Source organism: Ischnura elegans, unplaced genomic scaffold (assembly GCF_921293095.1).
Source record: "Ischnura elegans unplaced genomic scaffold, ioIscEleg1.1, whole genome shotgun sequence".
In the NCBI taxonomy this organism is placed as follows: Eukaryota; Metazoa; Arthropoda; class Insecta; order Odonata; family Coenagrionidae; genus Ischnura; species Ischnura elegans.
In genome coordinates, this window is record NW_025791739.1 from 32,500 (window position 1) to 46,377 (window position 13,878).

The 13,878-nt window shown below is 35.9% G+C and overlaps 1 long non-coding RNA gene across 5 annotated transcripts; it reads left to right on the top strand.

Annotated features, from left to right (window-relative positions):
- Positions 1 to 2,419: 2,419 nt before the first annotated feature.
- Positions 2,420 to 13,592, top strand: LOC124173671. Of its 5 annotated transcripts, none has more exons than XR_006868689.1 (4): positions 2,420 to 2,715; positions 3,026 to 3,526; positions 5,633 to 5,755; positions 12,616 to 13,592. It is a non-coding gene; the product is annotated as an uncharacterized LOC124173671 (long non-coding RNA). The 5 variants fall into 5 exon arrangements; XR_006868691.1 differs by lacking the exon at positions 2,420 to 2,715 and having other exon boundaries at positions 2,722 to 3,526; positions 12,616 to 12,853; positions 12,952 to 13,592; XR_006868688.1 differs by lacking the exon at positions 2,420 to 2,715 and having other exon boundaries at positions 2,722 to 3,526.
- Positions 13,593 to 13,878: the final 286 nt, after the last annotated feature.

Sequence of the window (13,878 nt, forward strand, 5' to 3'; positions counted from 1 at the left end):
TTCATTCTGTGCCTACGAGACTCCACAATAATGTTCCTTTTAATGTTACCTACGTTTCGATACGTCTCCCGTCCAAATCCCTCGGTAATTATGGCTTAAACGAATAATTTTCAGTAAGGCGATTGACATTTGATTTTTTGAGCCACGGAATGTAACAAATTTATTAAACCGTGGAGTCCTTCGCACTGACACTCGTCACGAATAATTGCCTAAACTTTCTTATCGTTTAAATACCGATTCCATCGAAATCCACTGGTTTTTACTGTTTATATGACATAATGTTGATTTTGAAAATTCGGCCTTTGGTAACTGTCAGGAAAAAATATGAGATATTTCTCGAACTATTCCTCTTTTGGCTACGAAACTCCACAAAATTGTTCTTTTCAATATTACCTACGTTTTCAAACGTCCCCCGTCAATATCCCTCGGTAATAATGGCTTATACAAAAAATTTTCAGTATGACAGCTGTCATTTCATTTTGTCATATTCATATTGTAATATTTTTTTCAAACCATTGAATAAATCGCACTGACACTAGTCACGAATAATTGCCTTAACTTTCTTATCGTTTTAAAATCGGTCCCATCAAAATCCACTGGTTTTTACTGTTTATATGAAATAATGTTGATTTTAAAAATTCAGCTTTTGCTAACTGTCAGGCACATTATATGGGATATTTTTCAAACTATTTCTTCTGTGCCTACGTGACTCCACAATAATGTTTGTTTTAATGTTACCTACGATTTGAAACGTCACCCGTCAAAATCCAACGATAATCATGGTTTTTAGAAATAATTTTGAGTATGAAGATGGAAAAATGATATACTCAGTATCAGATTGTAACACATTTTTAAAACTGTTAACTCTGTTGCACAGACACTAATCACGAATATTTGTCTCAATTTTCTTAACGTTTTAAAACCGTCCCCATCAAAATCCACTGGTTTTTACCGTTTATATGACATAATGTTGTTATCGAAAATTCAGCCTATGCTAACTATCAGGCACATAATATGGGATATTTTTCAAACTATTCCTACTGTGCCTACGAGACTCCACAATAGTCTTTGTTTTAATGTTACCTACGATTTGAAACGTCACCCGTCAAAATCCAACGATAATCATGGTTTTTAGATATAATTTTGAGTATGAAAATGGAAAAATGATATACTCAGTATCAGATTGTAACACATTTTTAAAACTATTGACTCTGTTGCACAGACACTAATCACGAATATTTGTCTCAATTTTCTTAACGTTTTAAAACCGTCCCCATCAAAATCCATTGGTTTTTACCGTTTATATGACATAATGTTGTTATCGAAAATTCAGCCTATGCTAACTGTCAGGCACATTATATGGGATATTTTTCAAACTGTTCCTTCTGTGCCTACGAGACTCCACAATAATGTTTGTTTTAATGTTACCTACGATTTGAAACGTCACGAGTCAAAATCCAACGATAATCATGGTTTTTAGAAATAATTTTGAGTATGAAGATGGAAAAATGATATACTCAGTATCAGATTGTAACACATTTTTAAAACTATTGACTCTGTTGCACAGACACTAATCACGAATATTTGTCTCAATTTTCTTAACGTTTTAAAACCGTCCCCATCAAAATCCACTGGTTTTTACCGTTTATATGACATAATGTTGTTATCGAAAATTCAGCCTATGCTAACTATGCTAACTATTCAGCCTACGCTAACCTAAAATGTAGTTCTTTAAGTATGGGATTTTCCCTCGACAAAAGGTAAGTACATTACATTTACTTGAGTTATGCTTCAATGAATTGTTATCACTCCAGTCAGCAAGAGAGGTTAAACAACTCTGAAGAACCAACGACCTTCAGATACTAGCCTGTCAAGTTCCTTCTCAACCTTTCCTTTGAATGAAATAGGAACTTGCCGTGGCTCGCAAAAAATTGGTTTCACACCCTCTTTTCATGCCGATTGTATTTTCCACATTAAAATGTGATCACATAATAATGATTAGCCGATACGAAAACAAATAACCGCCACGTCATTTTCTCATACCCTCGACTAACAGCTGATTTCATAAATGAGATTTTCAATGCGTATCATATGTACATCCACGGTTTACTATGATTTTTAAAAGTAAATGAAGCGAGTATTTATAATTGCGAGTCAATATTCCGTTAAATACAGAAAAATATATGAAATATCTAATGTTTACGGAAATTGCTACCCAAGTTTTTCATACTAGGTTGGGCGGAGCTTGGCAAGACTCCCATTGCGAAAAAAAATATTACAACGCTTCATTTGGAATACGGTCTCGTTGCAATGATGACCCGCAGAATAGCATGTGCTATTTATTGCGACTCATGTACAGAATAAGAGCCCAAAAGCATTGTCTTGTGGTGGCTAGGATATAGTCTGCTGATAGTAAGGAATTCGGCATCGTCTTGTTTCTCGTTCGGGGCCCGAACGTCGCTTGTTTTTCCCGTCAGCTGTCGGATTACCGGGGTCAAAAAAGCAGCCGTTCTCATATCACGGGATTAATACATTTTCGTTCCAATTTGTGGATTATTCGGCTATCCCGATCGATTCGACGTAACTTTCAATTTTTACGAATGACGAATTTAGGCATCATATCCCTGTGTTGTCGAGGTTATCAAAATAATGAAAGCAGTACTTCCAAGAGCAGGCACCTTTTGCGAAGTTACGTCTCCGGGAAAATTTTCGGTGGTACAAAATCTCTGTAACGAGTGTTAAATAAATGCCTTTGATGTTAACTACAGATTAAGTGTTATGATTGCATTTCTACACTGGAGTTTATTACTGATGTAGTCGAGTTATCGTGTTGCCTGTTCTACGACCGGCAAATGTGATTGCATGATATCGTTCGTTAAGAGACGATGTGTTTTTGATTAATTTTGAATTAACTACGTCTTCTGTTCATGGGGATGGATCGGTGGTTTGAAGTGGTGTCGATATATTTTGAATGTGCAATGGAAGTTGGCGGGAATACGTGCTTTTATTATTGTCAATTTTTCAGGTTGAACTGTGATGAGCCGATCGCCGCCGACAACCTGTAAATATACCCTTGGGAAACATAAATGCATTTCAACTGTTGAATGGCTGTTGGGTAATTTTAAGAAAGCAAGTGACGGTCTTACGAGGAATCCTGCCCGAGTCTTAGAAGTGAAGTTTTGTTGTGATCGGTGCATTTTGAAGTTTTTCTGTGAAAGTATTAAAGAAATGCGTGTGACCGTGAAGTGAGCGGTGTGCAAGTGATTAAATGATCAAGTTTTAAATGCATGTGTACAACAGTGCTTATTATTAGTGTAGTTTAGTTGCATGTTAAGAAATATTGTGTTGCATCATACAGCCACATACTCCACAGTGGGTTCCCAGATTTGCATGTTGACACGATGACAACTTTGTGAACATTTATGGGATATTTTTCAAACTATTCATTCTGTGGCTACCAAACTCCACAAAAATGTTCGTGTAAACGTTACCTACGTTTTGAATTGTCTCCCGTCCAAATCCCTCGGTAATTATGGCTTAAACAAATAATTTTCTGTATGACACATGTAATGTTATTTTTTCACCGGCAGATTGTAACATATTAATTAAACCATAAATTCAATCGCACTGACACTCGTCACGAACAATTGCCTAATTTCTCCTATTCTTTTAAAACTAGTCCCATCAAAATCCGTTGGTTTTTACTGTTCATAAGATATAATGTTTATATCGGAAAATCAGCCTTTGCAAAATATCAGTCACTTGAAATGAGATGTTTTTGAAATTACTAACTCTAGGGTTACGAAACTCTACAATAACGTGTGTATAATTATTATCTACGTTTTAAAGCGTCTCCCATCAAAATCCCACGGTAACTATGGTTTTTATGAATAACATTGTGTTTGACTCTACGAATTTCATGTTGACAGACAGGGATTGCAACATATTAATTAAACCATTAATTCAATCGCACTGACACTCGTCACGAACAATTGCCTTATTTCTCCTATTCTTTTAAAACTAGTCCCATCAAAATCCGTTGGTTTTTACTGTTCATAAGATATAATGTTTATATCGGAAAATCAGCCTTTGCAAAATATCAGTCACTTGAAATGAGATGTTTTTGAAATTACTAACTCTAGGGTTACGAAACTCTACAATAACGTGTGTATAATTATTATCTACGTTTTAAAGCGTCTCCCATCAAAATCCCACGGTAACTATGGTTTTTATGAATAACATTGTGTTTGACTCTACGAATTTCATGTTGACAGACAGGGATTGCAACATATTAATTAAACCATTAATTCAATCGCACTGACACTCGTCACGAACAATTGCCTTATTTCTCCTATTCTTTTAAAACTAGTCCCATCAAAATCCGTTGGTTTTTACTGTTCATAAGATATAATGTTTATATCGGAAAATCAGCCTTTGCAAAATATCAGTCACTTGAAATGAGATGTTTTTGAAATTACTAACTCTAGGGTTACGAAACTCTACAATAACGTGTGTATAATTATTATCTACGTTTTAAAGCGTCTCCCATCAAAATCCCACGGTAACTATGGTTTTTATGAATAACATTGTGTTTGACTCTACGAATTTCATGTTGACAGACAGGGATTGCAACATATTAATTAAACCATTACTTCAATCGCACTGACACTCGTCACGAACAATTGCCTTATTTCCGTTTTCGTCTTAAAGCTTGTCTCGTCAAAATCCGCTGGTTTTTACGGTTTATAGAACATAATTTTGATATTGGAATTTTAGCCATTGCAATATCTCGGGCACTTCTAATGGGATATATTTTAAACTAATGAATCTAAGGCTACAAAACTCGACACTAATGTATGCTTTAATATATTTTTCTTTGTCTGATACACTTTGCCATTATCTTTTGTTTGTGTAGAATTCCATTTTAATCATATTATTTGAACGGCGATATGCATGCATCGCGCCCGCGTCAACTTGGCCCAAACGTTTTTCATGGCAACGAAACTCGGGAGATTAAGACGGGATTTGGAGAAATTTACTATTGATCATCAAGTGTAATTTAACTCATTGCCGAAATCTTCCCTTTTTTTCAACCCTTGATCGTTTACTGAGATTACTGTCGTAATAACGACAAGGGTCTCCAGGTTTACGTAACGGGGGAAAAAGTTTTGGGCCAAGCTAACGCCCTATGATAATTTCTTCTGGATATCGGGTGGAATAATTAAAAAATTTCGATTCTGACGGCAATGATATTTTATGGGAATGGAAGGTGTGAATATGTGATAAATTTAATAGTCATCCTGAGTACATCGGTCGAGAAATGTAATTTCGAGGTGAAAAGTTTGACATAGGAGTTTTTCCGAGTGATGGCATGAAATATGAAAAAACATTAATTTTCTTTGGAACGTCAGTTAGGATATTTTTTAAAGTTGTGAATGATGAAACTCGGTGGAAATACTATTTTAATAACACTTGACGACACGTACTGATGGATGACAGACTAGTGAGTTCATGAATGGCACTGTTATTTCCAGCACCATATGTTAACAACTTGCCGTGAAGTTTATTATAAAACATTGACTTCTAATCTGTATGCGTAGACATGCTCATACATTTTTTAACTTTATTTCAGGTTCGCGTCCCCTGCTGTGGCCCCAGTTTTGCTGAGCCAGAAGTTTGCCTGTCCATGTTGGTCTCCAAGTTGGACTTGCCATCGGCTCTTGAAGCTATACAAGTTCAAGATTAACTTCGATGGGTAACCACGACAGTGTTGCTGAATGCTGACGAAGAAATTAACCTTTGCCAATATCATTTGTTTTTGTAGAATTCCATTTTAATCACATTATTTGCAACAACATATCACGGTCCAATCTCCAAATGCAAACCTGAGGTCTATCTCCCAAACTAATAAGTCGATCGTTCTGAAACTTTAAATTCACCATCTATTAGGTTATGCGAACGTTTTCATACGTCTCCTGTCAAAAAAGGAATTAAATTCTGTATTTCAAGGAAAATTTCAAATTCACTCCTGAAACGTTTTCTGTTCCCTGACATCTCCTGACATTTAAGTTAAACTATTTTATGGATCGATCCCAAACTACCCACGTTGGTAGTGCCCTTAACGGTCATCGTTTAAAACCATGTTTCATTTAAATAATTGGGTAATTATGTCTCGTGTGGCGAAAAAAGTTTTTGCTTCAAAAATGGCTTGCGCTCCCAGAAAGTAACGTCAACCTGATATTTATCTCCCAAACTAATAAGTCGATCCTTCTGGAACTCCACATTTTCATCTGTTACGGTGGAAGGAACGATCCAAACAGCTCCTGTCTGAATCCCTCTTAAATTACTGTTTTTAAACACATGTTTTTAATTTTGCAAGCGAAAAATTGGATTTTTCAAACACATCCTCTCAGATTTATCTTAAACTACTCGAACCCCAGGGACTGAATTCACCACGATTTGATACTCACATTATTGTGGACGATTAAAAACAAATTTCATCAGAATCGGTTCGTAATTGACCATTCTAGCACGAAATATAATTTTGGCCACATCACGCTGAAAACGTCAAACAGAAAACTGAAGTTATTTTAGGAACTCATAAGTCGATCGTTCTGAAACTTTAAATTCACCATCTATTAGGTTATGCGAACGTTTTCATACGTCTCCTGTCAAAAAAGGAATTAAATTCTGTATTTCAAGGAAAATTTCAAATTCACTCCTGAAACGTTTACCGTTCCCTGACATCTCCTGACATTTAAGTTAAACTATTTTATGGATCGATCCCAAACTACCCACGTTGGTAGTGCCCTTAACGGTCATCGTTTAAAACCATGTTTCATTTAAATAATTGAGTAATTATGTCTCGTGTGGCGAAAAAAGTTTTTGCTTCAAAAATGGCTTGCGCTCCCAGAAAGTAACGTCAACCTGATATTTATCTCCCAAACTAATAAGTCGATCCTTCTGAAACTCCACATTTTCATCTGTTACGGTGGAAGGAACGATCCAAACAGCTCCTGTCTGAATCCCTCTTAAATTACTGTTTTTAAACACATGTTTTTAATTTTGCAAGCGAAAAATTGGATTTTTCAAACACATCCTCTCAGATTTATCTTAAACTACTCGAACCCCAGGGACTGAATTCACCACGATTTGATACTCACATTATTGTGGACGATTAAAAACAAATTTCATCAGAATCGGTTCGTAATTGACCATTCTAGCACGAAATATAATTTTGGCCACATCACGCTGAAAACGTCAAACAGAAAACTGAAGTTATTTTAGGAACTCATAAGTCGATCGTTCTGAAACTTTAAATTCACCATCTATTAGGTTATGCGAACGTTTTCATACGTCTCCTGTCAAAAAAGGAATTAAATTCTGTATTTCAAGGAAAATTTCAAATTCACTCCTGAAACGTTTACCGTTCCCTGACATCTCCTGACATTTAAGTTAAACTATTTTATGGATCGATCCCAAACTACCCACGTTGGTAGTGCCCTTAACGGTCATCGTTTAAAACCATGTTTCATTTAAATAATTGGGTAATTATGTCTCGTGTGGCGAAAAAAGTTTTTGCTTCAAAAATGGCTTGCGCTCCCAGAAAGTAACGTCAACCTGATATTTATCTCCCAAACTAATAAGTCGATCCTTCTGGAACTCCACATTTTCATCTGTTACGGTGGAAGGAACGATCCAAACAGCTCCTGTCTGAATCCCTCTTAAATTACTGTTTTTAAACACATGTTTTTAATTTTGCAAGCGAAAAATTTAATTTTTCAAACACATCCTCTCAGATTTATCTTAAACTACTCGAACCCCAGGGACTGAATTCACCACGATTTGATACTCACATTATTGTGGACGATTTAAAACAAATTTCATCAGAATCGGTTCGTAATTGACCATTCTAGCACGAAATCTAATTTTGGCGACAAAATCCATCGCGCTGAAAATGTCAAACAGAAAACTGAAGTTATTTAAGGAACTCATAAGTCGATCGTTCTGAAACTTTAAATTCACCATCTATTAGGTTATGCGAACGTTTTCATACGTCTCCTGTCAAAAAAGGAATTAAATTCTGTATTTCAAGGAAAATTTCAAATTCACTCCTGAAACGTTTTCTGTTCCCTGACATCTCCTGACATTTAAGTTAAACTATTTTATGGATCGATCCCAAACTACCCACGTTGGTAGTGCCCTTAACGGTCATCGTTTAAAACCATGTTTCATTTAAATAATTGGGTAATTATGTCTCGTGTGGCGAAAAAAGTATTTGCTTCAAAAATGGCTTGCGCTCCCAGAAAGTAACGTCAACCTGATATTTATCTCCCAAACTAATAAGTCGATCCTTCTGAAACTCCACATTTTCATCTGTTACGGTGGAAGGAACGATCCAAACAGCTCCTGTCTGAATCCCTCTTAAATTACTGTTTTTAAACACATGTTTTTAATTTTGCAAGCGAAAAATTGGATTTTTCAAACACATCCTCTCAGATTTATCTTAAACTACTCGAACCCCAGGGACTGAATTCACCACGATTTGATACTCACATTATTGTGGACGATTTAAAACAAATTTCATCAGAATCGGTTCGTAATTGACCATTCTAGCACGAAATCTAATTTTGGCCACATCACGCTGAAAACGTCAAACAGAAAACTGAAGTTATTTTAGGAACTCATAAGTCGATCGTTCTGAAACTCCACTCTCGTCTTTGTTTTAGTAAAAGGAACCTTTTAGACCTCTCAGGTCAAAATCCGTCTTCAATTACTGATTTTGCATTAATTTATTGTATCGAAACTGAAAATTTCATTTCTTATTTAACAAATCCTGAGATACGTTTTAAACCGTTTCATCCTTCGCACTTAAACTCGTCACAAACAATTCTCTTAATTTTCTTATCGTTTTAAAGCTGGTCCCACCAAAATCCATTGTTTTTTAAGGTTTCTAGGATATAATGTTGATTTTGAAAATTAAGTTTGCAAAATGCCAGGCACTTCAAATAGCATGTTTTTTAAATAAATCATTCTGAGGCTGTAACACTTCACAGTAATGTTTGTTTCTATAATATATGGATATAATAAAATAATACATGGACTCTTGTCCAAAGACCAGAGGGTGAGGTCATCATTAGCAACAATTGGGTTTTGAAATTGAAAAATTTGTGGTCTTGAGCAATCTTCGAAGGAATTGTTTTTGTAGATGCAAATTGGGGTGGAGATTGTGATGATGAAGACACTAAACCTTTTACAGGCTATGTATTCATTTTGGGCAATGCAGCCATTTCTTCGGAAACCTCCAAGCAAAGATCTTCTTCTGCAATGAGATACTGCTTACCTTTAATTGGACCTAGGAAATCTGCATGAATTTGATCAAATACCTCTTTAGTATCAAGGAATTTTAGTGGCAGACTTTGAGAAACATGCATACACTGATTTGGTCTTATACTTAAACTATCCATTCTCCTCATATACATCCTGCAGGATTTAACGAGAACCTGTCCTTTAATACACTTTGCAGACAATGATTTAGAACCTTAATATAATTTTTCTTTGATTACTCTGGCTTTGATGTTCCCTGAGTCTTCAGGTGCATGGGTCCAAATTATCTCCTTTAATTAAGGCTCCAATGTTTGGAATAAATTCAAACATTTTCAGGATAAAGTATCGTTTCTTTTTTACCATATTAAAATATTCAAACCTGAAATAGGACTCCTAAGTATTGGTTACCAAATTGGCACTCTTATGTATTAACCTGGGGTAAATAAACAGCCACCACTGATTGTATATTTTTGACACTGAATTAGAGATTCCATGGGCTATGAAAATCTTACCCTAGAGCCTGAGGAAAAAATATTGCTTTCAATGGTAATTCTCGGAATCAAATACATGGCCATTGCTTATGCTGTATAACACAGTGTGTTTTTGCTTGCCATAGGTGAATAAATTGTGTAACATGTGAGTGAGTGAGCTTTCTGACCAGAAAATATTTCAGCCTAGACGCCACAAGGGAAAAAAGAAGTTCGGTAGCTTGATATGGGCTGGATTTGGCAGCTTCAAAGAGTCAACCTTGACATGGTAAGGAAAACTCAAACTTGACATGAGTTAACATGCTATGTGGGTCGTATGGTGGCTGATGTAAATTAGAATAGCAAGAAACATTTCACAAACAAAGTTTGCAATATCAATCATTGATTGGTTCTATAATGTTTTTTGCATTACTGCACGTCTAGATTCTATATTTTCCATCAATTATTTCAGTCAGTTTAATGACTGTAATATAACCACGCAAGTTTTCGGCGTGGTGTACTCGAATTTTGTTTAAATTAATTATTTCCTGCAGTTAACTCAATCAAGACCGTTACTATTCACTTGATCACACTTTACTGTTGAATAAGTGATCCGATAACCTATTTTTAATCGTGAAAACTATTTTTTAAAGTGGTCGTAACGCCAAAACATCCGTTTTTGCAACCTCAGCTAGTCCATTGCTTAGATAATATGTTTCCGTCAGTCTATTCATACCATAATGTTAAAAAATCACTTGTTCGCACTCTACTCTTGAGAAAACTTAAGAATACCGACTCGATTACTGCATTTTGTTATGACGAAAACGTAAATCAGAAAGTCACTACGACAGATCACGACAAGAATATATTGGCTGATTTCTGCTTCGCCTGTAGATCGATGTCGTTGTAATAATCTCGGTGGATGCATAAAATTTTTTAAAAATTGCTTAACCCTAGATTTTTATAACCACCAGTCTGAATTATTCGTAATGTTCTCATACCCTCTACAAACAGCTGATTTCATAAATGAGCTTTTCGATGCGTATCATTATTACAGCCAAGGTTTAATATGATTTTTAAAAGTAAATAAAGCGAGTATTTATAATTACGAGTCAATATTCCGTTAAACACAGAAAAATATATGAAATGGTTATGCAAACTGCTACCCAAGTTTTTCATACTGGGAGAGGCGGAGCTTAGCAGTGGAATTCGGCAGTGTCTTGTTTCTCGTTCGGGGCCCGAACGTCGGATTACCGGGGTCAAAATAGCATCCGTTCTCATATCACGAGATTAATACGTTTTCGTTCCCATTCGTGGATTATTCGGCTATCCCGATAGATTGGACGTTAGTTTTTATTTTTACGAATGACGAATTTATCCATTATATGTCTTTTTCGTCGGGGTTATCAAACTAATGAAAGCAGTACTTCCAAGAGCAGGCACTGTCTGCTAACAGCGAAATTATGTCTCAAGAAAAACTTTCGGCGGAGAAAATTCTCTGCAACTAGTATTAAATAAATGCCTTTGATGTTTTTCTACTGATTACGTGTTATAATTGCATGTCTACACTGGAGTTTAGTAATGATGTAGTCGAGTTCCTCGATTTGATGATTGCGTGATAGAATTGATTTAGTACCGTGACGAAGAAACTACATGTGATGCATTATATTTGGCTTCAGTTGATTGCTCTCTTTCCTATTCTCTCATCTCTGATGTTCACCATAAAACTTACAGCATGTAACGTGTTTCGTAGTCCAGAAACCCACGCCGCACCGTACCGATTTTGGAAAAAAAAATTATAATGCAGTACTGGTTGCCTTCTCCTAACTTCAAACTCTAAGGCGATAATATGCTATACCGTCGAGACAGAAATGTAATTCTTATCTTTGTCAACACCATACAACGTGTGTGTACGACAATCACTTGGTTTCAGATTTTTAATCCCACAATGTACACTAAATTCCTGTCCTAAGTTTACTCCGAAATGCCACGCCGAGCAGTCGAGATGACGGAAAAAGCCGTTTATTTAACACAAAGTGGCCACCAAGCAATGTTTTACGTGTTATTTCACATCAACACACATTCTAGAACAAGATACACAGCAATTCGGATTTTTAAATACCATGTTATTCGGGAAATCCGTGTAAAACTTTGTACTTGAGTCGTGGACGTGAAAGAGTTGTAACGGTGACGGTGAGTTGTAAAAAGTTTTGGGCCAAGCTAACGCCCTATGATAATTTCTTCTGGATATCGGGTGGAATAATTAAAAAATTTCGATTCTGACGGCAAGTATATTTTATGGGAATGGAAGGTGTGAATATGTGATAAATTTAATAGTCATCCTGAGTACATCGGTCGAGAAATGTAATTTCGAGGAGAAAAGTTTGACATAGGAGTTTTTCCGAGTGATCGCATGAAATATGAAAACACATTAATTTTCTTTGGAACGTCACTTAGGATATTATTTAAAGTTAGGAAACTTAGGATTTTATTGGAAATATTGCCTTTGCAAAATATCAGGCACTTGAAAAGGGATATTTTTGAAATTATAAATGATATTGAGTTGGAATCTAGAAATGTCATGTTGACATCCTGAGATTGTAATATATAAGTCGTGTATTCACTAATAGCATGAACTAGCTTGTGTTATTTGAGAATATGATATACCTTGTACATTGCCATGAACAGCCTTTCAAACACCTGACAAATGCTAAACGACATTTCAACTTCATTCTTGTGTTTGGTTAATGTGTGAGATTTTACAACCTGTGAAAGTTACGTAGCATGTATCGTTTTAATAGTCTCTGTAATTCCATTTCAGGTCTTGGAGGATCACATCGGATCTTACATCAGGGAGAATGTCGGTTATTTTAGGAAGCTTATGACTGGAATTGCTGTGCTGTACAATCCACATTTTCGAATATATCCTCGTTTAAACTACGAACACTATCACATACAAATATTTTTTTAACTAAAACTTTTTTAAACTAAATAATTATGCACACTGAATTGCAGTGACTTATAACTTCATGCATGGTACAATTTGAGAATGTTTCATGGTATATCTTCACTTGAAGGAAGGCTCTATTGACAGGAATTCAATTTAAGTGTGAGCCAAAGGGATATCGATATATGTCAGATTTTAACTTTCTTTCAGATTCACGTCCTCTGGCATGTAGGAACGGGTCTGTCCTGATCATTTAAACCACGTCTGCTGCATGAGAAGTTTGCCTGAAAGAAAGCCTGTGGTCTCCATGTCTTATGCTGTTGGAGTTATGTCCCATGCTGTTGGAGTCCTTGGTGAATGCTGACAAGGAAATATTTCTCTATGTGACAAACCTTTGCTGATATTATTTGAAACTGTTCATTTTGGTAGCACTTAAACTGCACAAAAAAATTTGAATTAATTACCCCAACGTTTTAAACTTGTCCGATCGATATGCCTCTTGAATTTGGTTTCCACACAATGTCTAACATTCCATCACTAATCTTACTCTAGGAACCGGGACGTGCACATATGACAGTACATTATTCGAGCTATCGACTTTGTGGCACCAAAACTCCCCACAAATATTTGATTCGATCACATCAATGTTTTTAAATCCGTCCCACCATGATACTGAGTTGAAAATTTTCACGCGAAAAATCTGACCGGTGATAACTCTTGAGCTACAGTTTTAACCATGAGTCGCATCGCTCCCAAACTCTGCAGGAATGTACTACACATAATTGTGATCGTTTTAAGACATATTTCGCCGAAATCCGTCGGTAATTATCCTATATATGGCAAAATAAGGTTTTGGGTCAAAATCCCTTCACGCTATACCCCAATACATATAAAACCACGGTTATCTCTGGAACTATAAATTCAATCGCTTGGAGACACTTCACTCTTATTTCTTTTAGTTCTATAGACCTTTTAAGCGTCTCCTGTCAAAATTCGCCTTGAATTACCTAATGCTACATATTTGTCCATTAAACTGAGTTGAAAAATTTCACGCGAAAAATCTGACCGTTATAACTCTTGAGCTACAGTTTTAACCATGAGTCGCATCGCTCCCAAACTCTGCACGCATGTACTACA